The 26,562-nt window shown below is 41.8% G+C and overlaps 4 non-coding genes across 4 annotated transcripts; 3 read left to right on the top strand and 1 right to left on the bottom strand.

Moving 5' to 3' along the window:
* Positions 1-16,127: 16,127 nt before the first annotated feature.
* On the top strand, positions 16,128-16,210 carry trnal-uag (transfer RNA leucine (anticodon UAG)). Its single transcript has one exon. It is a non-coding gene; the product is annotated as a tRNA-Leu (tRNA).
* An 814-nt stretch (positions 16,211-17,024) lies between these two features.
* Positions 17,025-17,107, top strand: trnal-uag (transfer RNA leucine (anticodon UAG)). The gene has a single exon. It is a non-coding gene; the product is annotated as a tRNA-Leu (tRNA).
* Positions 17,108-20,657: 3,550 nt separating this feature from the next.
* trnad-guc (transfer RNA aspartic acid (anticodon GUC)) lies at positions 20,658-20,729 on the bottom strand. The gene has a single exon. It is a non-coding gene; the product is annotated as a tRNA-Asp (tRNA).
* Positions 20,730-22,303: 1,574 nt separating this feature from the next.
* trnal-uag (transfer RNA leucine (anticodon UAG)) lies at positions 22,304-22,386 on the top strand. Its single transcript has one exon. It is a non-coding gene; the product is annotated as a tRNA-Leu (tRNA).
* Positions 22,387-26,562: the final 4,176 nt, after the last annotated feature.

Raw genomic sequence — 26,562 nt, 5'->3', positions numbered from 1 at the left:
AACAATACGACCACTGAACGGAAAGAAAGAGCTGAACTTAAGAACATTTTTTGACTTGACTGACGACTATAAGGACAAACTGAAAATCTGAGCTCAATTGGACTGAGGTTTTGATTTTGATATGCCGGCTTTTTGTTATTGTTTTGGTTGAACTGTGTTGTCGACTTATGTTTTTTATTTTATTCTTTTCTACAAAATAATAATTATTTTTGCTCATTTCTGCCTCCAGTCAATTCATTTTGCAATTACCTTGGTTTCTATTGTAATCCTGCCGAACCTAGCAACTGGTCTATAACTTTTGAGTTATCTTAAATTACTTACTAAGTCAGAGGTTACACTTCCTAATACCTCTGATGAGAAATGAAATATAGAGATCTTTGTCGTTATTGCCGGCCGGCCAAGGTTTTTATTTTCATTGCAAGGAAAAGGTCAGTTCTCACCATTCAGCGTTCCTGATGAGAACAGACGTCAGGCAAAGGCAATCAAAAGCATTTATACAGGAGGAGGGGGCTCTGTTTTTTCAGATGTGTATTCTTCAACCGTCACCTTACCACAGGATGAATTAAGATAAACTAACAAATATAATAAACCTATGTTGTTAATTCTAATCTGTATGGAAACATGTTATGGTATCACGCGATGTTGGAAACAGCTCTGATGTCACACTGTTGGTACCACATGAAGTGTTTCTGATTCAACTGGAACCGGAGTCATTAACTCGTGTTTCCCTGTTCCAACAGATATCATTTGAATGGTGTTACACTGTTTGTTGTCCCCTCATTTCTGTCTTCTCAAACCCCAGCTGGTCGAGGCGGATGGCCACCCTTCCTGAGTCTGGTTCTGCCAGAGGTTTCTTCCTGTTAAAAGGGAGTCGTTCCTTTCCACAGTCGCCTCAGGCACGCTCAGGACAGGAGATTGGACCGAAGACAATCTGTTGGTGCAATCTGTTGGTTTCCTTAGCTAGGAAATTGTTTTTGAATTGTCTCTATATGAATGAATTGGATTATTTTATAAATAATTATGATTACAATGAATTGAATTCCAATTGGCTTGAATTGGACTTTATTATTTAAGTGCCTTGAGATGACATTTGTTGTATTTGGCGCTATAAAAATAAAAATTAATTGAATTGGCACACTTATATTAATTGTTGTGGCAACAAGATATGTTAGAGAACTGACTCTATAAGGACTACATATTATGTTGCAGTTCATGCACAGTCTAATCTTGCATAAACAGCAAATATTGCATGCACGGCATTGCTCTGTCAATTTAACAGGAATGTCTAAATTAATGAGGACAAATAATGGAAGGGTGACAAATGTGAGAATGCCATTGCTTTAACAGACTGATAAAGACAATAATGATACGTTTCTCATGTCTAATGCCTGGAAATTCGTGAGTTTGGGGGAAATGAGAATATTATACTTTTCAATTTTGATTTAGCCCTGTGATGGACTGTTAATCTGTCCAGGGTGTACCCTGCATCTTGCTCCAATGGGCTGCTGGGATAGGCTCCAGCCCCCAGCGACCCTGAACTGGATTAAGCAGGTATAGAAAATGAATGGAAGGATGGAACATAAAATGTGCATCACAGAAGGAAATCCCAGGAATGTGTGGTCAAATTATCTTTTATTTTTGAACAGCCAATGTAGTGCCTGGTTGATGGTCCGGAGTATAGGACAGATGTTTGGAAAGTCAGCACAAAACGATGATAGGAAGTAATATTTCCATCTTTATTTAGCTATATTTTCTCCTTCCTTCTTTGTTTCTTTAAAGTTTGTGTCTCTTTTCAGCCATCAAAGGGGCATGGACCATTTATTGACACAAAATTGTTATCTAGCTTCACTTGGAGGTGTTGAATGATGCTTCCTAAATGAATCCTGACAGAATTAGTCGGCACATTTCATTCAGCTGAGTAAAAAACAAAACCCTGAACCAGATAAAATTCACAAACAGCCGACATGTAGAAAGTGTGTATAAAATATGAAGGGAATGTTAAAGTAATGGAGAGGCCTTGCAGCAATGACAATTTGGAGATGAAAAAACAGAGTCAGTTGTTACTGATGTAACTTATAAGGAGGCACAATCACTGAAATTATTCATTAGTTATAAGGCCTCTTGAATTTGGAAGCTGCTGGAAAAACATCAGGAGGATGTCTGACCAAAGCAATAGAGGAAAAGGAAAGAGTTATGCATAGTGTTTGCTCTTACTATATTAATCTTATACTGTTACGTTACATTTAAAGTATTTAAGTTTTTTTTCTTCAGACACTGGTGACACAGAGAAATAAGTTTCCATTTATTTTAGACTCAAATGAAAGGTGTTTAAACTGCATTCTTGTGGTGATAACTGCTTGACTCTAACTTCTCAGGAGACTTACATATACAACAAATGTTGAGGTGGCATAGTACTTAAATCCTGTACTCTCTACAATTAAGTTTGTTTTGAGATTGTTTGACATTAATTGAAAAAAAAGGGCTTTTTTTCCCCTGGTTGCTCTGGATAATGCAATCACAATTACAAATGTTTAGGGTGTTTGATGCTGTCAAAAGTTACTATTACCAGACCTAGCTTTAACTACTTTACAAGATCACACAAGTGTTGTTTTCTCTGTTTCTCTTTCTTTAGGGTATAGACTGGAGATGTCCTGGTCATGGGGATACCATACAGAGTCTAAACTAAATTGAAAGTTATTTGATCACGTGTTGGTGTAACTTTACATTCTTCTTCTACTAAATGTGGATAAACATAAGCTCTGCTAAAGCTGGGCATAATGCCCAGCCAACGTTGTAGCTCACTTACTACCAAACTGTTACCTCACCATGCTAACATAATCTATTGATTTCATTCCATTCCTCTTTCCACTTGGCCTTGTGTATTGACTTTCAATACATGCAGCAGATGATTGGCTCAGTCAGTGAGGGAAAACAATACAAGTCCTGAAAGAGTACTCCGTCGATCCATTACGCTCATGGCAATGGAGCCAGAGATTATCGTTTAATTCGATTAATTGTTCTTCCCCATTAGAGACATGGAGCTAGATGCATAACAGTTTGTGTAGATTCATGAGTATAGCTGTAGGCACTCACAAAGACAGAATTAAGCATACATATGTGCATAAACACAGTTTCCTCATAAATGTTTAGTCACGAACGTGGCGATGTGACTCTCATTGAAGCAACATTTCCACTTTCCTTTTGTGGTAAACTTCAAGTCTTTCAAATCTTAATTGACTCGCTAACGTTTTCTGGACATTTTTTAAACTTAGCACTGACGAGATCTCCACCACTGCTACCTTTCCGAATATGTTTAGCACCTTTCACACAGAAATTGTGCTGTAATTTTGCTAAGCAGCACCCATCATCATGCCACCGTTGATTGACTTTGCTATTTAACCAGCACAAGTGGTATAATGCCACCCCACTGTGTGCCACACAAAGAGAGTTGGTAAGATGGCACTCCAGTCCCTGTATATGTTCTACTTAGGGTTGCCAACCGTCCCTTGAAAAACGGAACTGTCCTGTATTTATAAACAAAAGCACCCGTCCCGTATTGAGCTGAAAAGGGACGCACTTTGTCCCGTATTACTGTGAGAGTCAAAAAATAGTCAGTATCATGCCAATGGAAATTAATAACAGGGCGCTTTATGTGAAAAGGTACGGTAAACTTGTTCCCAGGCCTTGTCCTGCTCTGCGACCAATGAGCTGACAGCATATTGACACACAAGTACGACGATACAGAATACACTCTTCCCATTGGTCGAAGAGGTATTTTTGCTCGCGGAGAAGATAGCGGAAGACACAAAGCAAACAAAGTTTTCTACAGACTTTCTGTTTGCAGTGTTGTTATTGCACTAAAAATGTGCACTATTACAGGATGAATGTTCTGCTTTCTATCTATTGTTTTATATTAATGTATACAGTTTTAATTTAAGCAGGACAGGTTTCTGTTTATATTAATGTATACAGTTTTAATTTAAGCAGGACAGGTTTCTGTTTAAGAAAGATACTGATTTTATTCAATTAATAAACAGTTATTTTTTTATTAAAGTGAATTGCTGGATAATAATTTGTTTTCCATGTGTTAATGTCACTCAAAAATATGCATCTAATTCAATTCAGGTTCGAGTCAAATAGTTGAAAAAATAATTTCACTAAAAATGGGCTAAAAAATTCACCAGGAAGAGTGAAGGCAATTGGGTCGGCCGGCCCTGCCAAAGGTGTCCTTTATTTATTTTTCAGGGAGTTGGCAACCCTAGTTCTACTCTTCAGCCAGACATTGATTCAGCTCTGTGATTTGTAAAAATTGCTCCTTCCCTTTCTGTCTCCGCATCATTCACACAGAACAGAAAGACACCATCGCGATGACACCACCACAAAAAAAGAGCTGAGATTCATTATTTCAGATTTTACATTTTATTGTCTTTCTCCAGATAATGTTAGGCTGCTGAAACCATACAATGTCCTAAACCTAACCAGGTATTTTTGATGCCAAATCCTTCACAACAAATTGTTTTTGCCTAAACCTAAATTAACGCAGACTATAAAATCAAATAAGTAAAAACAATGGGCCTCATGCAAGAACCATTTGTACAAAAAGATTTGTTCTAAAGTCGTGCGTACGAGTGATTTAACCCATTTAGGCCGAAAACGCCTGGACAAGAATGCCTGTAAAACCTATGGGCGATTTCAAAAAGACCCCCTAAAACCTGAAGTTTTTCTGGAAATTCAGCAATTGTGTCAACGCCTACTAAATGATTGATTTCTCAGCCTCTGTAGCAGATAGAAACAAAATTCAAAAAGTATTTGAGAGCTTACACCTGTGGCTTTCTTTGGAAATTGAGTTTATTTACATACACCTTCACGAAAATAGAAAATGTAAAAAGTAAAGTGCAGGAACAGCACTATTTTCAATTAGAAAACAGTAATAAAATTAAATTAAATTTTATATTTAAATTATTTATTTATATATTTATTTTATCGCCAGTAATCTCTTCGTACTGGCAGCACAAGGAGCCCATACACATTCCAATAAATGTTTTCATCTCCGGCACAGTTACGTGTGACCACCTTGCCATCTTTGCTCGAGCTGGAGTCTGAAGTACCTGCTCACTGTATCTATTCGTCTCGGAAACGAGATGCGCCCAAAGCTCCTCAGTAAAAATATGATTATTGACCATTTTTGTATTTTATTTGACCATTTTTGTATTTTATTTGATTTACATATTACTCAGAATGTTCAAACAACCAGCTTCTCAGTTAAGAAGAGGTACATCAATGAGAAAACAAGCGCTCAGTTTAGGGAGGCCATAGTTATGTTACCAACAATGAGCGCTGAGTCGGTTGAAGGAATGCTGGATCATTTTAACTTGAAAATTTTTAATGTAATGGAAGCTGTTGCACCGATAAGAATCAAGAGCACCTTGATCAAACAGAAAACCCCATGGAGAAACACCACTACGGTCAAAAACCTGAAAAGAGAATGCAGGAAAGCTGAACGTAAATGGAGGAAAACAAAGCTTCAGATTCACTATGAGCTATACAAAGAAAGCCTGCGTAGTTATAACAATGAGCTGTGCAAGGCCAGACAGCTGCATTTATCTGAAATGATTAATAAGAATGTCAACAAGTCTCGAACTCTGTTTGCTATGGTTGAAAAACTCACAAATCCTCCTAAACAGTCAAACCCAGACCTCCTCTCCACTGAGAAATGCAATGAATTTGCCAACTTTTTTGGCCAAAAAATCAAAACAATTAGACAAAACATTAACGCAACAAAGACGAACAAGAAAACTAATCTGTGTCTAAAACCTAGAAATAACTCTGACGTTATGTCACAATTTAATATTGTTAATTTAAAAATCCTAGAGGAAACAGTTCGGCAGCTGAAATCAACAACTTGTTCTCTGGACATAATACCATCCGACTTTTTAAAAACTGTTTTTACCTCAGTAGAAAGTGATCTCCTACGAATAGTTAACAGCTCACTGGCATCAGGCATTTTTCCCAAGTCACTAAAGACAGCTGCCATTAAGCCACTCCTAAAGAAGAGAACTCTAGACGCCTCTATGATGAACAACTACAGACCTGTCTCTAATCTCTCTTTTATATCCAAGATTATTGAGAAAGTTGTATTTAACCAGCTCAATGACTTTCTGAATGAAAGTGGAAGTCTTGATAAGTTTCAATCAGGCTTCAGACGTCATCACAGCACTGAAACAGCTCTGGTCAAAGTGTTAAACGACATTAGGTTGAATACTGATTCTGGTAATGTTTCAGTCCTGGTTCTGTTGGACCTCAGCGCTGCGTTTGATACTGTAGATCACAGAATCCTGTTGCACAGGCTGGAAAACTGGGTTGGACTTTCTGGAGCGGTCCTTAACTGGTTCAGGTCCAACTTAGAAGGCCGGAGTTATTTTGTTACTATTGGCAGCTATGAATCTGAGCGAGTGGCCATGACTTGTGGAGTCCCCCAGGGGTCAATTCTTGGACCTCTTCGGTTTAACTTGTATATGCTCCCTTTGGGTCAGATATTGCAGAATTTTAACATCAATTATCACAGTTATGCAGACGATACACAACTTTATGTGTCTCTGTCACCGGACGACTGCAGCCCAGCAGACGTACTGTGTCAGTGTCTGGAGGAAGTAAACACCTGGATGAGAGATAATTTTCTACAATTAAATGAAGACAAAACTGAGATCATTCTGTTTGGTAGCAAAGAGAAGAGGGTCAGCGTTGGTAAATATCTTGAGACTCGGGACCTTATAATCACTGACCAAGTTGGTAACCTCGGAGTGTTGATAGACTCAGATCTGACTTTCAGCAGCCACATCAAAGCTGTCACCAAGGCAGCTTTTTACCACCTCAGAAATATCAACAGAATTAAAGGTTTCCTCTCCCAAAAAGACCAGGAGAAACTCATCCATGCATTCATCTCCAGTAGACTCGATTACTGTAACGCTCTTTTAACTGGACTTCCCAAAAAGAGCATTAAACATCTGCAGCTCATCCAGAACGCTGCTGCTAGAGTTTTAACCCGGACTAAGAGATCTGAACACATCATACCAGTGTTAAAATCTTTACACTGGCTTCCAGTCAGTCACAGAATAGATTTTAAAAGCCTGCTGATGGTTTACAAATCCCAGAATGGTTTAGGCCCAAAATACATCTGTGATATGTTCAGAGAATATAAACCCAGCAGAGCACTTAGATCCAAGGACTCAGGCCAGCTGGTCCAGTCCAGAGTCCAAACTAAACATGGAGAAGCAGCATTTAGCTGTTATGCTGCAAATAAGTGGAACAAACTGCCACTGGAGATTAAACTTTCACCAAATGTAGACATTTTTAAATCCAGGTTAAAAACATTTCTTTTCTCATGTGTCTATGCATGAAATATCTTTTAACTTATCTAGACTGTTGCCTAATTTTAAATTCATTTAAATGATTTTACTTGTTTCTCTTTATATTCTTTTATGTATTTTTAATGCTTCTTGCACTCCCTGCTGCAATGCTTTTATTTTATGTAAAGCACTTTGAACTGTTTGTACATGAAATGTGCTATACAAATAAATTTGATTTGAAATATGATTAAATGCCTGCAACGGTGCGGCATCTGCAGGTAAATCGACTTTTACCCCTGGTGTGCGGTTGAAATCTCTCAGTCGATTACGGTGGTAATTGTCAGTCTTCCACTCACATTCAAACCCTTCAAAATCATCCTCAAACACATGTGCTAGCCATAAATCTCGATCAATTGGGTCAGCACGTTCATCAGCATCATCAAAGCCAAGAAACTCCTTAAAATCGCTACCGTCTGAAATGTCTTCCCACTGAAAGTCCTCCATGCTTGTTCGATGTAACTTAACTTCAAAACAATGACACGAGGAACATGACGACACTCTCACGTGTCTATTATAATGCATTTCATTGGTGCAAAGGTCAATAATTGGTGCAAAACAACCTTATACATGAAAAAAGACATGTACGCTTTCCCGGCCTTAAAGGTAGAATAACGCAACAGCGCCCCCCGGCTTTAAAGGTAGAAATGCGGCAATGCTTTCCCGGCCTCAATGGGTTAAGAGAGCTTGCGCATTCACCAATTTTACTTATAATGTGCTTCGGATTAATTTGTAAACAGCGAGCAGCACAGCATGGAACAGTTTCAGGGGTAATTATTGACAGTGTGTGCTTACAGGATTGATTTTGAGCCAAGCCACAGTGATGAAAGCTTAGGATCACCACCAACATGCTCTTCTTTTTACAAACCACCAACTGTCTGGTAGTTTTACATACTTTTTTACTAAATTTTACCAGAGACATCTGTGATCAACATATACACTAATTTACTGCTGCAACTGCCAGAATGATTATCTCCCCACCCCCATTGGTATGGTCATGCTTCACCGAGATTAGCTGAAGCCTTGGCAAGAGTTACATACAGACCATTAAAAAAGATCATTGTGTTCGTTTGAGCTTATCTGAGATCTGTAAGTTAGGGAGTTGTGGCAGAACACCTTCCTAGTGTCTCAGAGACGAGAGAATTGCTCATATTCTCGGGATTTTGTGACCTAATTTAATTTACTTGGTGGTTGTTTAAATCATTCATGTTTGGTCACACTGAGAGGGTCTGTGTCGAAGCCACGTAGGCTCACCACCGGGGTTCCCCAAGGTTCGGTCCTGGGTCCTCTTCTTTTCTCCCTCTACACATCATCTCTTGGTTCTGTCATCCACTCCCATAACTTTTCCTACCACTGCTATGCAGATGACACCCAGCTGATTCTGTCTTTTCCCCCTTCTGACACCCAAGTGGAAGCACGCATTGCTGCGTGCCTGGCAGACATCTCGGGGTGGATGTCGATGCACCACCTTAAGCTCAACCTGGACAAGACTGAGCTGGTGTTTCTCCCGGGGAAGGGCTGCCCATTCAGAGACCTGGCCATCACCATGGATGCCTCTGTGGTGACATCAACCCGAACCGCGAGGAATCTGGGTGTGACCCTGGACGATGAACTGTCGTTCTCGCCAAACATCGCATCAGTGACCTGTTCCTGCCGATTCCTCCTCTACAACATCCGGAGGATTCGCCCCTTCCTCACCGACAAGGCAGCACAGGTGCTCATCCAGGCTCTTGTCATCTCCCGCCTGGACTACTGCAACTCCCTCCTTGCTGGCGCCCCGGCTTCTGCCATCAGACCTCTGGAGCTGGTTCAGAAAGCTGCTGCTCGTCTGGTGTTCAACCTCCCCAAGTTCTCCCACACCACTCCCCTTCTCCGCTCTCTACACTGGCTCCCTGTAGCTGCTCGCATCCAGTTTAAGACTCTGGTGCTGGCCTACAGGGCAGTGGAAGGAACAGCTCCTTCATACCTCCAGGCTATGGTCAAGCCCTACACCCCCGCCCGACCGCTTCGCTCTGCGGCCACCAGGCGCCTGGCTGCCTCGTCACTCAGGGGTCCCTGCGCACGATCGACACGGTCACGGCTTTTCTCTGTTCTGGCACCCCGATGGTGGAACGATCTCCCGACTGATATCAGGACAGCTGAGTCGCTGCCCATCTTTCGCCGTAGGCTGAAAACCCAGCTCTTCAAGAAAAACTTCCCTGATCCGCCCTCTTAGAACAGCACCTGCGCCGTCCTAGTTCCTTACGCACTTATTGTTTCCTCCACCACTGGCACCCTCTATATTTTCATTACCCCCTACCCGAACCAGGGTTTGCATCCCATTCCTGCTTTTTCTACCTCTTTTATTTCTTCCCCTACCCGAACCAGGGTTTGCATCCCCACCCCGCTGTGACTGGTGTGCAGTTGGTGAGAGGCTGGTTGGTTATCGCACTTACTCTAGCACTAGTTTTGCTCTTAGCTGTTTGGTAGTGGAAGGAAATGCACTTATGATTTCTTGTGACCTGAAGTTCTTTTGCCTACCGATGTTGAACGCACTTATTGTAAGTCGCTTTGGTTAAAAGCTTCTGCAAAATGACCGTAATGTAATGTAATGTAATGTTTGGCTGAGTGGTTAATGACACGTTTCTGTGATAAGACAAACTGTAAATTTTTCTGTAAAAAACGTGTAAATGGAGAATGAAAGACAAATTGCTGATAAGATCAGCAAACAGCCATTGCAAAGTTAGTATTTTTAAGATTGGTAGTGGCCCAGAATTTCACAATAGGTGCCTCCGTAAAAATTACAGCAATTGATCATGTTGTGAGCATTGACATGTTGTAATCCACCTGACAGATTAGACATGTCACTTTAAAGAGCAAATATCAACCTAATGGCACAGGAAAAGACAGTAAGTAATTATTTTTGAGTTAGTACTTCAACCTCATTATGAGTGTCTGTATTTAAAAATCATTGTATATATATCCATTTTTTTACAGTAGATTTTAAAATATTTGAGTCTGGACCACAGTGGTACATTGGCTGCCCAGCAGTGCTATTCACCATGTCAGGCAGCTAATATAGCTAAAAGATTCCATTTGTATGTTACAGTATTTGGAACATGGAAGTATAAAAGAAACGGATGTTTCCAAAAGACCCTCCTCATGGAGTTGAACAATGAAGGATATTATTGTTTAGAGCAGTGCAGATGGTGTATAGTACAGTGAGTGCCGAAGCTTCTTGCTGTGACAGTTCAGTCACAAGCAGAAATCTTTGAAAGTACAAGGAAGAGAAAGATTACAGAATAGAGTTTTGGGTGTGAAAATAGTAGATGGGAAAACTGAAGGTAAAAGATAGTTGTCAAAAGGATAAAGGAAGTGATGCTTCAGCTATGTGACTGGAAGTGGAGACACCTACTCAGAACAGGGCCACGCTGACAACTGGGGATCAAAGAGGAGGAATAAGACACAGTATGGGAAAGAATCTGACTGGGTGGGGAGTGGCACAGTTATGAGTCCTCTTCAATTTGTCAACCCAGGTGTATTCATCAAAAGGATAGGAGGAAGACTTGGTTAGGAAACAGAGTCAACATTAGTTTTCCTTTTTGGTAATCACATGGACAAAGTTTCCCTATTTTTGACTGATATCTCATTTTGTTTACTGAGAAAGAATGTACTAAATCTATGCAACAAATGCAAAGATCTCCTGACAATTAGGAACTACTCAGCATCACTTGACTATCCTATATTCCCTGAAGACAATCCATGAAGGTTAAAGTATACTTTCTACCAAATGCTTAATGCTTAGTACCATACATGCAGTGTTGGGGTAGTTACTAAAAAAAAAAGTAATTAGTTACTTATTACTAGTTACTGCTGAAAATTGTAATGAAATTACTTTACTAGTTACTGCATTTGAAAAGTAACTTCATTACTTATTACTTTACTTTTAAAGCGTTAAGGTATGCACAAACATCATTGCCCCATCTTCACTTGGTATTTATTGTATAATACAAAATGGCATATAAAACCACATAGAACAATGCCTCACAGAAAAATAAACTAAAACGGAGTAATAGCCAAAACGGACATGGCAGCAAGTCAAAGTAAAATATAAGAACATCCTGCAGAATGGTAAGTCCCCTGACAAATACTTAACAAGTGTACTTTTTATTAAGAATGTGCCTGCCCACACATTGCCTGTACTGTGCATTAATTGGTTTAACATCTTATCATTTCAGATGGTCTGCAATGCTGACTATTTGATCAGTAATGTTGTGGCAAAGTGGCCCGGCTCGGTCCACGACTCCCGAGTGTTTCGGAAATCAGAGATCTATCAGCGCCTATCACAAGGTGAGCCACAGAACCTCTATTGATAACCACTTTTAACATCATGGCTGTGTTAAGACACTACTTATGAGGTTGTGATGGTAACATTTTGTATTCACAGGTGAATTCCTGGGTGTATTGCTAGGTGACAGAGGGTATGCCTGCCAGCCTTTTCTGCTCACTCCATTTGCAGACCCTCTGGAGGAACAACTGGTATACAACCATGCCCATGCCAGAACAAGGGCCCGGATAGAAATGACATTTGGCCTACTGAAGGCACGCTTTCAGTGTCTGAACCACCTGAGAGTCAGCCCAGACAGGGCCTCCACAATGTGGCCTGCCTGAGAAAGGAGAGGGCCCCCAGAGTGCCAGCTCTCATAGACTGGGACAATCCTGCCATCTTCCCGGATGACGACTGTGGTCGGCTGGTCAGAGGCCAATATGTGTTAAATTATTTTAATTAATATGCATGTTGATTTAAGTTGGGCTTGCAATGGCAGAGGAATTTTTGTTAGGTTTTTGTGCTGTATAGGCAAGGCAATTTTATTTGTATAGGCCATTTTTACAAACAGTTTGTCTCAAACTGCATGCTTTGATTCTGTGCTTTTTGTCTTGTAGAGCACTGTGTGACTTCAGTTTTGAAAGGAGCTGATGGTTTACTTGCTTTGATTCATCCTTGTTCAATAAAGGTACATCATGGTACTCTCTAATGTGTATTTATATTTATATGGTGATGTACTTTATGTGTTGTCTGTGGGAAACTAAATTATCTAATGATTGTAAGTTCATCTAAAATCATCAGTTATCTAAAATTATTGCAATTAATGATCACAAATGTTTAAATAATGATAGTAGGTATAGTTAAATGTTTTAACAATATGTTCTAGGCAGTGTAATAAATATTGGTTTCCATTTGTGGTGACCGCTGACTGAGAAAAGGAATGAGATTAAATAGATCCTGGAACTTAGCCTGGTCTGGAGCAGGCTAGCTTCACAGAATATTTCTCCATGGTAACTTACGTCTGAACATATCCCACTTCCCTCTATCCCACTTTTGTGCAACTGGATCACGGATAAGTTGCCAAATCCTTGTTGAGCCAGGATAGCCAACATATCCCGGCTTAATCCCTTATCTTAGTTTTGTGCAACGGGCCCCTGGAATGGACTCCAGGAGGATCTCTTCTTACGTGTGTAGCCCACCTATACCCATCTAAAGTGGGTAAGGGCTCCTGAGTTCGTAAAACCCATTAACTTACAACTAATAGTTCTAATAAACTTCTTTATACACTCTCGTGTTTAGACCTATGTCGAGTTTCACTCACCTTTGCGTAAGGACAATAGCTCTTTATGTTCTTTTCACCTAATAGTATGACTGAGAAGGAATAATAAACTCTGAATACACGGTAAAGGGAAATACATGCAATGAAATACCCAAACTCTATTCCTTATTCAAAATACTCCTCTATCAGAAATAATGAAACACACACACAGGAGAAAAGTTCAGACTTCAGGAACATATATTAAACACAGTAATAAATTCACAAGAATGCAACAATGTTTCAGTCTTTTGATTTCACAACATATGCAAACTAAAGTGGGCCCACACTTCAATGTCCACCTAAGCCGGCATATAAGTAACTAAATAATCTCAGAAAATAAAACCCCACGTTGCAGGCCTGATATGCTGGTGAAGCGTGGAAATGTGATACCTTACTCCAAAAGGAAACCTTGAACCTCCTTGGAATTTCACCTGTCCTTAGTCCCAGCCAGAAAGAAGATGATGGTGCAGGATGTTGTCAGCTCCTCTACCAGTCTCTCGATCCACAGGAATCAACAGGCAGCAGAACAGTCCAGTGAAGATGGTTTTCCAGCACAGTCATATAGCTTTCAGTGTAAGCTCATATCTCTGCATAAAGTTTAACTCTGGAAGCTCCCACGACGGAAACCTTAGTTAAAATATTCTTCTGTTAGCCGATTTAGCTTTCAGTACTCCATGTCCACTTTGTTAGCGAATAATAATGCATTAGCGAGCATTACATATAACTTTAAGACAACTGTACAGCAAATTCCGAGTTGAAATAATCACAGTAGCTTCAACAACAAGGTAGAGTTGATATCTGCACATAGACTGTCGAGTTGAAAGTCTAAAATATCAGCAAAACACCCGTTTTCTAATAACTTCGCCACGTGTTGTTAGCGCGGTTAATCTCTCTCAAGCTATCGCTCACTTCCTGTTTCAGTTCTACTCTCCTCCCAGTTCCTGATCCTTGACCAATCACGGACTGGGAAATTAGTTTGGCTCTACATCATTTCCTCTTACATACATGGGCTCTTCAAACAAAATATAATGAAGATTACGTTTTTATAAACATATTTAAACTTCTTATACCGTAGTATTTTTAAGTACTTAAAGGCACACAACTTATTTATAACAGTTTTAACATATTTAAGACAACATTTTTTAACACAGTCTGAATTATTACTCTTTTCCTGAACTTAATTCAATACAAAATACTTTAATTTTGGACTGGGTTACACGTGATTCCATCTTCATGGAATCATCCTTCTTGCAACCCTAAGCTCCTGGCAACAGACATGTGGCTGTAAAACAACATATCCAGGAGAATCCAGAACGCTTCCTAAATGATTCCACACAAATTTCAGAGGAATTCAAAAGTGCAAGTGGACGGATTTCTTCTTCCCTCCAAAATCCTTCAACCAGGACAAACAAACAGACCCTCTCATTCCACCACAAACCATAAGATTTACATTTGAAGATTTTTGATGCAAAAAACAAGAGCTGGACTGTACAAGGTTTTTGAAAGTATTGTTTTACTCAGACTTAGAGTCACCACATGGGGGAGCCCTTTGTTTGAAACAAACGGTCACGCGGAAGATCGGGGTTCGATTCCCCAACAGGGAGGGGTCGGTTTTTTTTATTTTAAGCTGCCTGCCACCAAGTGATGATTGTTTGATTATTGCCATCCTGACTGCTAAAATGAATATTGGACGATACTGTCGGCAGGCCCAGGCATCATTCCAGCGAATATGTGGGTCTGCGTTGTGTTCGTGTTGAAGGGGAACATTGACGAGGCATGCAGCTTCATGGAAGACTCTCCTTCTGAGTGATGGGACTGTGATATAATTTTCCTACACCTTGAAATGGGACACGAAAATCTTATTTCACTCTTTGGCAATAGTTGTCTTTTCATCTGACGACTGTATTTGCAAAACTGAAATTCCTCGTTAGTATAATGGACAGTATCTCCGCCTGTCAAGCGGAAGATGAGGGTTCAATTCCCTGAAGTTGAGCGCTGTGGCTTTTATCAGCTGCCTGCCACCAAGTGATGATTGCTTTGATACTCTCGCCCATCTTCGGCCAAAATGTCAATAGGCCCCTTCAAAAAGCCAAACATGAGAACAGGTTGCTTCGCTCGAAAGCCCTTTCCCGTTTTCTATGGTGTAAAGTTCAAACCAAGACCTTATAATCAACAATGTGCCTTTTGCTAATGATTCTGTCCTGTCCAAAGCACTGTAGAAGGTTGTGACAACACAGCTAGTTGAGCTGTGGTCAGACGATTCTCATGCAACAAGTGTCTTGGCTGTTGTCTAAGAGGGCTCCTGAGGCAAACAAATAGTAGGCATAGCATTTGGAAGCAAGAACTCTTCGGAAGTAAAGCGGCTGCAATAATCTTTAAACAAGATGATGCAGTGCCAGAATAGCAATACGACATGGTATTGCTAAGCAAGGAGTTCGATACCCTGACGGGGAGAGCTTTGTCTTTTATCAGCTGCCTGCCACCAAGTGATGATTGCTTTGATACTCTCACCCAAAATGTCAATAGGCCCCTTCAAATAGCCAAACATGAGGCCAGGTTGCATCGGTCAAAAGCCCTTTCCCGTTTACTATGGTGTTAAGTTGTTAAGTCTTTGTTTGCACTTAACAACACAGTAAAACGGGAAAGGGCTTTTGACCAAAGCAACCTGGCCTCATGTTAGGCTATTTGAAGGGGGCTATTGACATTTAGGCCGAAGATGGGTGAGAGTATGAAAACAATCATCACTTGGTGGAAGGTAGGTGACTAAAAACCAAGCTCTCCCTGTCAGGGAGTCGAACCCCCATCTTCCACGTGACAGGCGGAGATATTGTCCATTATACTAACGAGGAATTCCTGTGTAGCTAATACAGTCGTCAGATGAAAAGACAACTATCGCCAAGGAGTGAAATAAGATTTTCGTGTCCTGTTTCAAGGTGCAGGAAAATTGCTATCACAGTCCCATCACTCAGTAGGAGAGTCTTCCATGAAGCTGCATGCCTCGTCAATGTTCCCCTTCAACACGAACACAACGCAGACCCACATATCCACTGGAATGATGCTTGGGCCCGCAAAATAGTATCATCAAATATCCCTTTTAACAGTCAGTATGGCCGAGTGGTCTAAGGCGCTGCGTTTAGGTCGCAGTCTCCCCTGGAGGCGTGGGTTCAAATCCCACTTCTGACATTGCAGACTTTTCCTAGGAACTATTTTCACTGGCGAGTTAACCCAAGTTTAATCCTTGCTTAGAAATACCATGTTGTATTGCTATTCTGGCACTGCATCATCTAGTTTAAAGATTATTGCAGGCGCTTTACCTCTGAAGAGTTCTTGCTTCCAAATGCTATGCCTACTATTTGTTTGCCTCAGGAGCCCTCTTAAACAACAGCCAAGACACTTGTTGCATGAGAATCTTCTGACCACAGCTCAACTAGCTGTTTTGTGACAACCTTCTACAGTGCTTTGGGCAGGACAAAATCATTAGCAAAAGGCACAGTGTTGATTATAAGGTCTTGGTTTGCACTTAACACCATAGTAAACGGGAAAGGGGTTTTGACCAAAGCAACCTGGCCTCATGTTAGGCTATTTGAAGGGGGCTTTTGACATTTAGGCCGAAGATGGGTGAGAGTATGAAAACAATCATCACTTGGTGGCAGGCAGGTGACTAAAAACCAAGCCCTCCCTGTCGGGGGAATCGAACCCCAATCTTCCGCGTGACAGGCGGAGATCCTGTCCATTATGCTAACGAGGAGTTTCAGTTTCGCAAATACAGTCGTCAGATGAAAAGACAACTATTGCAAAGGAGTGAAATAAGATTTTCGTGTCCCGTTTCAAGGTGCAGGAACTTGCTATCACAATTGCATCACTCAGAAGGAGAGTCTTCCATGAAGCTGCATGCCTCGTCAATGTTCCCCTTCAACACGAACACAACGCAGACCCACATATCCGCTGGAATGATGCCTGGGCCCACCGACAGTATCATCAAATATACCTTTTAGAGGTCAGGATGGCCGAGTGGTCTAAGGCGCTGCATTTAGGTCGCAGTCTCGCCTGGAGGCGTGGGTTCAAATCCCACTTCTGACAATGCAGACTTTTCCTAGAGAACTGTTTTCACTGGCAAGGCAACCCAAGCTTAATCCTTGTTTAGAAATACCATGTCGTATTGATATTCTGGCACTGAATCATCTAGTTTAAAGATTATTGCAGGCGCTTTGCCTCCGAAGAGTTCTTGCTTCCAAATGCTATGCCTACTATTTGTTTGCCTCAAGAGCCCTCTTAAACAACAGCCAAGACACTTGTTGCATGAGAATCTTCTGACCACAGCTCAACTAGCTATTTTGTCACAACCTTCTACAGTGCTTTGGGCAGGACAACATCATTAGCAAAAGGCACAGTGTTGATTATAAGGTCTTTGTTTGCACTTAACAACACAGTAAAACGGGAAAGGGCTTTTGACCGAAGCAACCTGATCTCATGTTTGGCTATTTTCAATTCAATTCATTTTTATTTATATAGCGCCAAATACAACAAATGTCATCTCAAGGCACTTAGATAGTAAGTCCAATTCAAGCCAATTGGAATTCAATTAATTAATAATAATCATAATTCATAAAATAATCCAATTCGTTCATATAGAGGCAATTCAAAAACAATTTCCTAGCTAAGAAAACCAACAGATTGCACTGAAAACTTTTTGTTTTTCGGTCCAATCTCCCGGCCTGAGCGTGCCTGAGGCGACTGTGGAAAGAAACGACTCCCTTTTAACAGGAAGAAACCTCTGGCAGAACCAGACTCAGGAAGGGTGGCCATCCGCCTCGACCAGCTGGGGTTTGAGAAGACAGAAAGGGGGGGGAGGGCCGCAGCGGCGGCGGCACTGTAACACCATTCAAAGGATATCTGTTTGAACAGGGAAACACGAGTTAATGACCACAATAATATCACATATACATAAAGAGAGTAAAGTGAGGAAAGGTGTGACAGATGAGGCCCCCCAGCAGTCTAGGCCTATAGCAGCTTAACTATGGGATGTTTCAGGATTACCTGAGCCATCCCTATTCAAGGTAAACACAAGAAACTTGTGCTAACGAAAAAATAAATAATAAAATAAAGGACCAGACTCAGTGAGTAATTCCCTATACTCCCTATATAGATCTGCTCCTCACACCACAACAACCATCTTTTTACAGCCACAAGCTACCTCAGCCTCTCACCAACTGCACACCAGTCACAGCGGGGTGGGGATGCAAACCCTGGTTCGGGTAGGGGGAGAAATAAAAGAGGTAAGATAAGCAGGAATGGGATTCAAACCCTGGTTCGGGTAGGGGGTAATGAAAGTATAGAGGGTGCCAGAGGTGGAGGCAGAACAAGACACACTAGCAGATACACTATCAGATTCAACAGACCTAACTATAAGCTTTATAAAAAAGGAAAGTTTTAAGCCTGGTCTTAAAAGTGGAAAGGGTGTCTGCTTCCCGGACATTTACTGGCAGCTTATTCCACAATAGAGGGGCCTGATAACTGAAGGCTCTGCCTCCCATTCTACTTTTAGAAACTCTGAGAAACCTCAAGTAAACCTGCAGTTTGGGAACGAAGTGCTCTGTTTGGAAAATATCTTACAATGAGATCTTTAAGATATGATGGAGCTCGGTCATTAAGAGCTTTATATGTAAGGAGAAGAATCTTAAATTCTATTCTGAATTTAACAGGGAGCCAATGAAGAGAAGCTAAAACTGGAGAAAAATGATCTCTCCTGTTAGTTCTCATCAAAACTCTGGCTGCAGCATTTTGGATCAGCTGAAGGCTTTTCAGAGAATATGTGGGACAGCCCAATAATAAAGAATTACAGTAGTCCAATCTTGAAGTAACAAATGCATGAATTAGTTTTTCTGCATCACTCTGAGACAAGATGTTCCTGATTTTAACAATATTACGAAGGTGAAAGAAGGCAGTCCTAGAAACCTGTTTTATATGCGAGTCAAATGATAAGTTCTGGTCAAAAATAACTCCAAGGTTCCTCACTGTAGAACTAGAAGCCAAGGAAATACCATCTAGAGTAACTATATAGCTAGACAATGTCTCCCTGAAGCGCTCAGGTCCAAAGATAACGACTTCAGTTTTGTCTGAATTTAGAAGCAGACAGTTCCGAGTCATCCAGGTCTTTATGTCTTTAAGACATGCTTGTAGTCTGACCAACCTATTGGGTTCATCTGGTTTTATAGATAAGTACAGCTGAGTATCATCAGCATAGCAATGGAAATGTATGCCATGCTGTCTAATAATGTTACCTAATGGAAGCATGTATAAAGTGAAAAGAATCGGTCCAAGCACAGAATCCTGGGGAACTCCATGACTTACTCTGGTGTGTGAGGAAGATTCTTCATTTACAAGAACAAACTGAAATCTATCAGATAAATATGACTTAAACCAGCCTAATGCAGTTGCTTTAATCCCAATAACATGTTCAAGTCTGTGTAATAAGATACTGTGATCGACCGTATCAAATGCAGCACTGAGATCCAACAGGACAAGCACAGACACAAGTCCGCTATCAGAGGCTAAGAGGAGATCATTGGTAACTTTCAGCAGTGCAGTTTCTGTGCTATGATGCACTCTGAATCCTGACTGAAACTCTTCAAACAGATTATTTCTGTGGAAATGATCACAAAGCTGAGCTGCAACTATTTTTGCAAGAACTTTAGACATAAAAGGGAGATGGGATATAGGTCTATAATGAGCCAACACTTCTGAATCAAGAGTAGGTTTTTTAAGTAAAGGTTTAATTACAGCAACCTTAAAAGTCTGAGGTACATATCCTGTCAACAAAGACAGATTGATCAAATCCAATATGGAAGTGTCAATTAATGGGAAAACCTCCTTGAACAGTCTGGTTGGGATTGGGTCTAAAACACAAGTTGATGGTTTAGAAGAGACTATTGCTGTTGTTAGTTCAGAGAGATCAACTGGACAGAAGCCGTCTAAATACAAATCAGGTTCTAAAGATACTTCTAAAGCTGCTGTACTTGATGATACATCACTGATAATAGTGGGAAGGACTTCATCAATCTTCTCTCTGATAGAAACAATTTTATTAATAAAGAAGCTCATGAAATCATCACTGCAGAGAGTTAAAGGAATAACTGGCTCAGCAGAGCTCGGACTCTTAGTCAGACTGGCTACAGTGCTGAAAAGAAACCTGGGATTATTCTTATTCTCTTCTATCAATGATGAATAATAAGCAGTTCTAGCTTTACGAAGGGCTTTCTTATACGTTATTAAACTATCTTTCCAGACTAACTGAGACTCTTCTAAATTAGAGGAACGCCACTGTCTCTCCAACTTTCTTGCAGTCTGCTTTAAAGCACGCAGCTGTGAATTATACCAAGGAGCCAACCTCTTCTGACTGATTACCTTCCTTTTCAGAGGGGCAACATTGTCCAGTGCTGCACGCATTGAAACTATAGTGCTGTCAACAAGAGAGTCAAGTGCTGCTGGAGTAAAGTTTAGGTAGTCGTCCTCTGTCATATCTGCACATGGCAGTGTATTTGAAGGGGGCTTTTGACATTTAGGCCAAAGATGGGTGAGAGTATGAAAACAATCATCACTTGGTGGCAGGCAGGTGACTAAAAACAGAGCCCTCCCCGTCGGGGAATCGAACCCCGATCTTCCGCGTGACAGGCGGAGATACTGTCCATTATACTAACGAGGAATTTCTGTGTGCAGGATACAGTCGTCAGATGAAAAGACAACTATCGCCAAGGAGTGAAATAAGATTTTCGTGTCCCGTTTCAAGGTGCAGGAAAATTACTCTCACAGTCCCATCACTCAGAAGGAGAGTCTTCCATGAAGCTGCATGCCTCGTCAATGTTCCCCTTCAACACGAACACAACGCAGACCCACATATTTGCTGGAATGATGCCTGGGCCCGCCGACAGTATCATCAAATATCCCTTTTAACAGTCAGAATGGCCGAGTGGTCTAAGGAGCTGCGTTTAGGTAGCAGTCTCCCCTGGAGGCATGGGTTCAAATCCCACTTCTGACATTGCAGACTTTTCCAAGAGAGCTATTTTCACTGGCAAGGTAACCCAAGTTCAATCCTTGCTTAGAAATACCATGTCGTATTGCTATTCTTGCACTGCATCATCTAGTTTAAAGATTATGCAGGCGCTTTACCTCCGAAGAATTCTTGCTTCAAAAAGCTATGCCTACTATTTGTTTGCCACAGGAGCCCTCTTAAACAACAGCCAAGACACTTGTTGCATGAGAATCTTCTGTCCACAGCTCAACTAACTGTGTTGTCACAACCTTCTACAGTGCTTTGGGCAGAAAAGAATCATTAGCAAAAGGCACATTGTTGATTATAAGGTCTTGGTTTGCACTTAAAGCGATACAATGTAACTTCTCAAAAAGCCCACTCTGGAGCTCCCCCTACAGGCTTGGAGGTAATGTACGGTTACACTGTCGTAAATACAACACCCTTTCATTTTCACTTTTCACGTTTGTTGACGAACCGGCGAGGAGTCAGAAGGTGCAAGCTATGTCGACCGAGAGGGCAAGAGTAATCAAATGTACCTGGGAGCGTGAGAGGGGTCTATTTGTTTCTGCGGTAGGTGTGCCAGAAAGCAAGTCGAAGTACTTCCGCTCAGCTCCCGGGCCGCTCCAGCAAAGTTACATAGCGCAGTTTTTCCAACTCAGACCCCCGAAGGGCATAGGAGACAGGCCAATCGTAATATTAAAACTCATTCTAGCCGCACAATTTTGTTCAAGCTGTTATTTTAAGGTAGAAATGTTACATAGTATTGCTTTAACACCATAATAAACGGGAAAGGGCTTTTGACCGAAGCAACCTGGCCTCATGTTAGGCTATTTGAAGGGGGCTATTGACATTTAGGCCGAAGATGGGTGAGAGTATCAAAGCAATCATCACTTGGTGGCAGGCAGCTGACAAAAAAATGTAGCCCTCCCCGTCGGGGAATCGAACCCCGATCTTCTGCGTGACAGGCGGAGATATTGTCCATTATACTAACTATGAATTTCTGTGTAGCTGATAGAGTCGTCAGATGAAAAGACAATTATCGCCAAGGAGTGAAATAAGATTTTCGTGTCCCGTTCTCAAGGTGCAGGAAAATTGCTATCACAGTCCCATCACTCAGTAGGAGAGTCTTCCATGAAGCTGCATGCCTCGTCAATGTTCCCCTTCAACACGAACACAACGCAGACCCACATATCCGCTGGAATGATGCCTGGGCCCGCCGACAGTATCATCAAATATCGCTTTTAACAGTCAGTATGGCTGAGTGGTCTAAGGCGCTGAGTTTAGATTGCAGTCTTCCCTGGAGGCGTGGGTTCAAATCCCACTTCTGACATTGCAGACTTTTCCAAGAGAACTATTTTCACAGGCAAGGTAACCCAAGTTCAATCCTTGCTTAGAAATACCATGTCGTATTGCTATTCTTGCACTGCATCATCTAGTTTAAAGATTATTGCAGGCGCTTTACCTCCGAAGAGTTCTTGCTTCCAAATGCTATGCCTACTATTTGTTTGCTTCAGGAGCCCTCTTAAACAACAGCCAAGACACTTGTTGCATGAGAATCTTCTGACCACAGCTCAACTAGCTGTGTTGTGAAAACCTTCTACAGTGCTTTGGGCAGGACAACATCATTAGCAGAAGGCACATTGTTGATTATAAGGTCTTGGTTTGCACTTAACAACACAGTAAATGGAAAGGGCTTTTGACCGAAGCAACCTGGCCTCATGTTAGGCTATTTGAAGGGGGCTATTGACATTTAGGCCGAAGATGGGTGAGAGTATCAAAGCAATCGTCACTTGGTGGCAGGCAGCTGACAAAAAAAGCTAGCCCTCCCCTTCGGGGAATCGAACCCCGATCTTCCGCGTGATAGGCGGAGATACTGTCCATTATACTAACGAGGAATTTCTGTGTGGAGGATACAGTCGTCAGATGAAAAGACAACTATCGCCAAGGAGTGAAATAAGATTTTCGTGTCCCGTTTCAAGGTGCAGAAAAATTATTATCACAGTCCCATCACTCAGAAGGAGAGTCTTCCATGAAGCTGCATGCCTCGTCAATGTTCCCCTTCAACACGAACACAACGCAGACCCACATATCCGCTGGAATGATGCCTGGGCCCGCCGACAGTATCATCAAATATACCTTTTAGAGGTCAGGATGGTGGAGCGGTCTAAGGGGCTGTGTTTAGGTCGCAGTCTCCCCTGGAGGCGTGGGTTCAAATCCCACTTCTGACATTGCAGACTTTTCCTAGGAACTATTTTCACTGGAAAGGCAACCCGAGTTTAATCTTTGCTTTGAAATACCATGTCGTATTGCTATTCTTGCACTGCATCATCTAGTTTAAAGATTATTGCAAGCGCTTTACCTCCGACGAGTTCTTGCTTCCAAATGCTATGCCTACTATTTGTTTGCCTCAGGAGCCCTCTTAAACAACAGCCAAGACACTTGTTGCATGAGAATCTTCTGTCCACAGCTCAACTAACTGTGTTGTCACAACCTTCTACAGTGCTTTGGGCAGGACAACATCATTAGCAGAAGGCACATTGTTGATTATAAGGTCTTGGTTTGCACTTAACAACACAGTAAATGGAAAGGGCTTTTGACCGAAGCAACCTGGCCTCATGTTAGGCTATTTGAAGGAGGCTTTTGACATTTAGGCCGAAGATGGGTGAGAGTATGAAAACAATCATCACTTGGTGGCAGGCAGGTGACTAAAAACCAAGTTCTCCCTGTCGGGGAATCAAACCCCGATCTTCCACGTGACAGGCGGAGATATTGTCCATTATACTAACGAGGAATTTCTGTGTAGCTGATAGAGTCGTCAGATGAAAAGACAATTATCGCCAAGGAGTGAAATAAGATTTTCGTGTCCCCTTTCAAGGTGCAGGAAAATTGCTATCACAGTCCCATCACTCAGAAGGAGAGTCTTCCATGAAGCTGCATGCCTCGTCAATTTTCCCCTTCAACACGAACACAACGCAGACGCACATATTCGCTGGAATGATGCCTGGGCCCGCCGACAGTATCTTCAAAAATACCTTTTACTCACGATGGCCGAGCGGTCTAAGGCGCTGCGTTTAGGTCGCAGTCTCCCCTGTAGGCGTGGGTTCAAATCCCACTTCTGACATTGCAGACTTTTCCTAGGAACTATTTTCACTGGAAAGGCAACCCAAGCTTAATCCTTGCTTTGAAATACCATGTCGTATTTCTATTCTGGCACTGCATCATCTAGTTTAAAGATTATTGCAAGCGCTTTACCTCCGAAGAGTTCTTGCTTCCAAATGCTATGCCCACTATTTGTTTGCCTCAGGAGCCCTCTTAAACAACAGCCAAGACACTTGTTGCATGAGAATCTTCTGTCCACAGCTCAACTAACTGTGTTGTCACAACCTTCTACAGTGCTTTGGGCAGGACAGAATCATTAGCAAAAGGCACATTGTTGATTATAAGGTCTTTGTTTGCACTTAACACCATAGTAAACGGGAAAGGGCTTTTGACCGAAGCAACCTGGCCTCATGTTAGGCTATTTGAAGGGGGCTTTTGACATTTAGGCCGAAGATGGGTGAGAGTATGAAAACAATCATCACTTGGTGGCAGGCAGGTGACTAAAAACAGAGCTCTCCCCGTCGGGGAATCGAACCCCGATCTTCCGCGTAAAAGGTGGAAATACTGTCCATTATACTAACGAGGAAATTCTGTGTGGTGGATACAGTCGTCAGATGAAAAGACAACTATCGCCAAGGAGTGAAATAAGATTTTCGTGTCCCGTTTCAAGGTGCAGAAAAATTATTATCACAGTCCCATCACTCAGAAGGAGAGTCTTCCATGAAGCTGCATGCCTCGTCAATGTTCCCCTTCAACACGAACACAACGCAGACCCACATATCCGCTGGAATGATGCCTGGGCCCGCCGACAGTATCATCAAATATACCTTTTAGAGGTCAGGATGGTGGAGCGGTCTAAGGGGCTGTGTTTAGGTCGCAGTCTCCCCTGGAGGCGTGGGTTCAAATCCCACTTCTGACATTGCAGACTTTTCCTAGGAACTATTTTCACTGGAAAGGCAACCCAAGTTTAATCTTTGCTTTGAAATACCATGTCGTATTGCTATTCTTGCACTGCATCATCTAGTTTAAAGATTATTGCAAGCGCTTTACCTCCGACGAGTTCTTGCTTCCAAATGCTATGCCTACTATTTGTTTGCCTCAGGAGCCCTCTTAAACAACAGCCAAGACACTTGTTGCATGAGAATCTTCTGTCCACAGCTCAACTAACTGTGTTGTCACAACCTTCTACAGTGCTTTGGGCAGGACAACATCATTAGCAGAAGGCACATTGTTGATTATAAGGTCTTGGTTTGCACTTAACAACACAGTAAATGGAAAGGGCTTTTGACCGAAGCAACCTGGCCTCATGTTAGGCTATTTGAAGGAGGCTTTTGACATTTAGGCCGAAGATGGGTGAGAGTATGAAAACAATCATCACTTGGTGGCAGGCAGGTGACTAAAAACCAAGTTCTCCCTGTCGGGGAATCAAACCCCGATCTTCCACGTGACAGGCGGAGATATTGTCCATTATACTAACGAGGAATTTCTGTGTAGCTGATAGAGTCGTCAGATGAAAAGACAATTATCGCCAAGGAGTGAAATAAGATTTTCGTGTCCCCTTTCAAGGTGCAGGAAAATTGCTATCACAGTCCCATCACTCAGAAGGAGAGTCTTCCATGAAGCTGCATGCCTCGTCAATTTTCCCCTTCAACACGAACACAACGCAGACGCACATATTCGCTGGAATGATGCCTGGGCCCGCCGACAGTATCTTCAAAAATACCTTTTACTCACGATGGCCGAGCGGTCTAAGGCGCTGCGTTTAGGTCGCAGTCTCCCCTGTAGGCGTGGGTTCAAATCCCACTTCTGACATTGCAGACTTTTCCTAGGAACTATTTTCACTGGAAAGGCAACCCAAGCTTAATCCTTGCTTTGAAATACCATGTCGTATTTCTATTCTGGCACTGCATCATCTAGTTTAAAGATTATTGCAAGCGCTTTACCTCCGAAGAGTTCTTGCTTCCAAATGCTATGCCTACTATTTGTTTGCCTCAAGAGCCCTCTTAAACAATGTCGGACTCCGTAGTTTTCTCTGGACCCCTGCCAAATCTGACCAGCGATGACATGTTTAGCCGCATGTCGTCTTACAATCGCTGGTTGTCTAGATGGTGTCCAGCAAACAACGTGGGCTACATAGATAATTGGCAATCTTTCTGGAGAAAACCTGGTCTGATGAGGAGAGACGGCATCCATCCCACTTTGGAAGGAGCAGCTCTCATTTCTAGAAATATGGATGAATTTATTTGCCACCCTAAAACATGACAACCCAGGGTTCAGACCAGGATGCAGAGTTGTAGTCTTACACACTTCTCTGCAGCTTCCCACCTACTGCTACCCACCCAATCAATTAACACAAAAGGAGCAAATCCTCTTGTGCAAAAAGAAATTATTAAAACAAAAACTTTAA

Source organism: Odontesthes bonariensis, chromosome 13, assembly GCF_027942865.1.
Source record: "Odontesthes bonariensis isolate fOdoBon6 chromosome 13, fOdoBon6.hap1, whole genome shotgun sequence".
NCBI lineage: Eukaryota > Metazoa > Chordata > Actinopteri > Atheriniformes > Atherinopsidae > Odontesthes > Odontesthes bonariensis.
The sequence above is the reverse complement of the archived record's forward strand: the minus strand, read 5'-3'. Positions and strand labels throughout refer to the sequence as shown.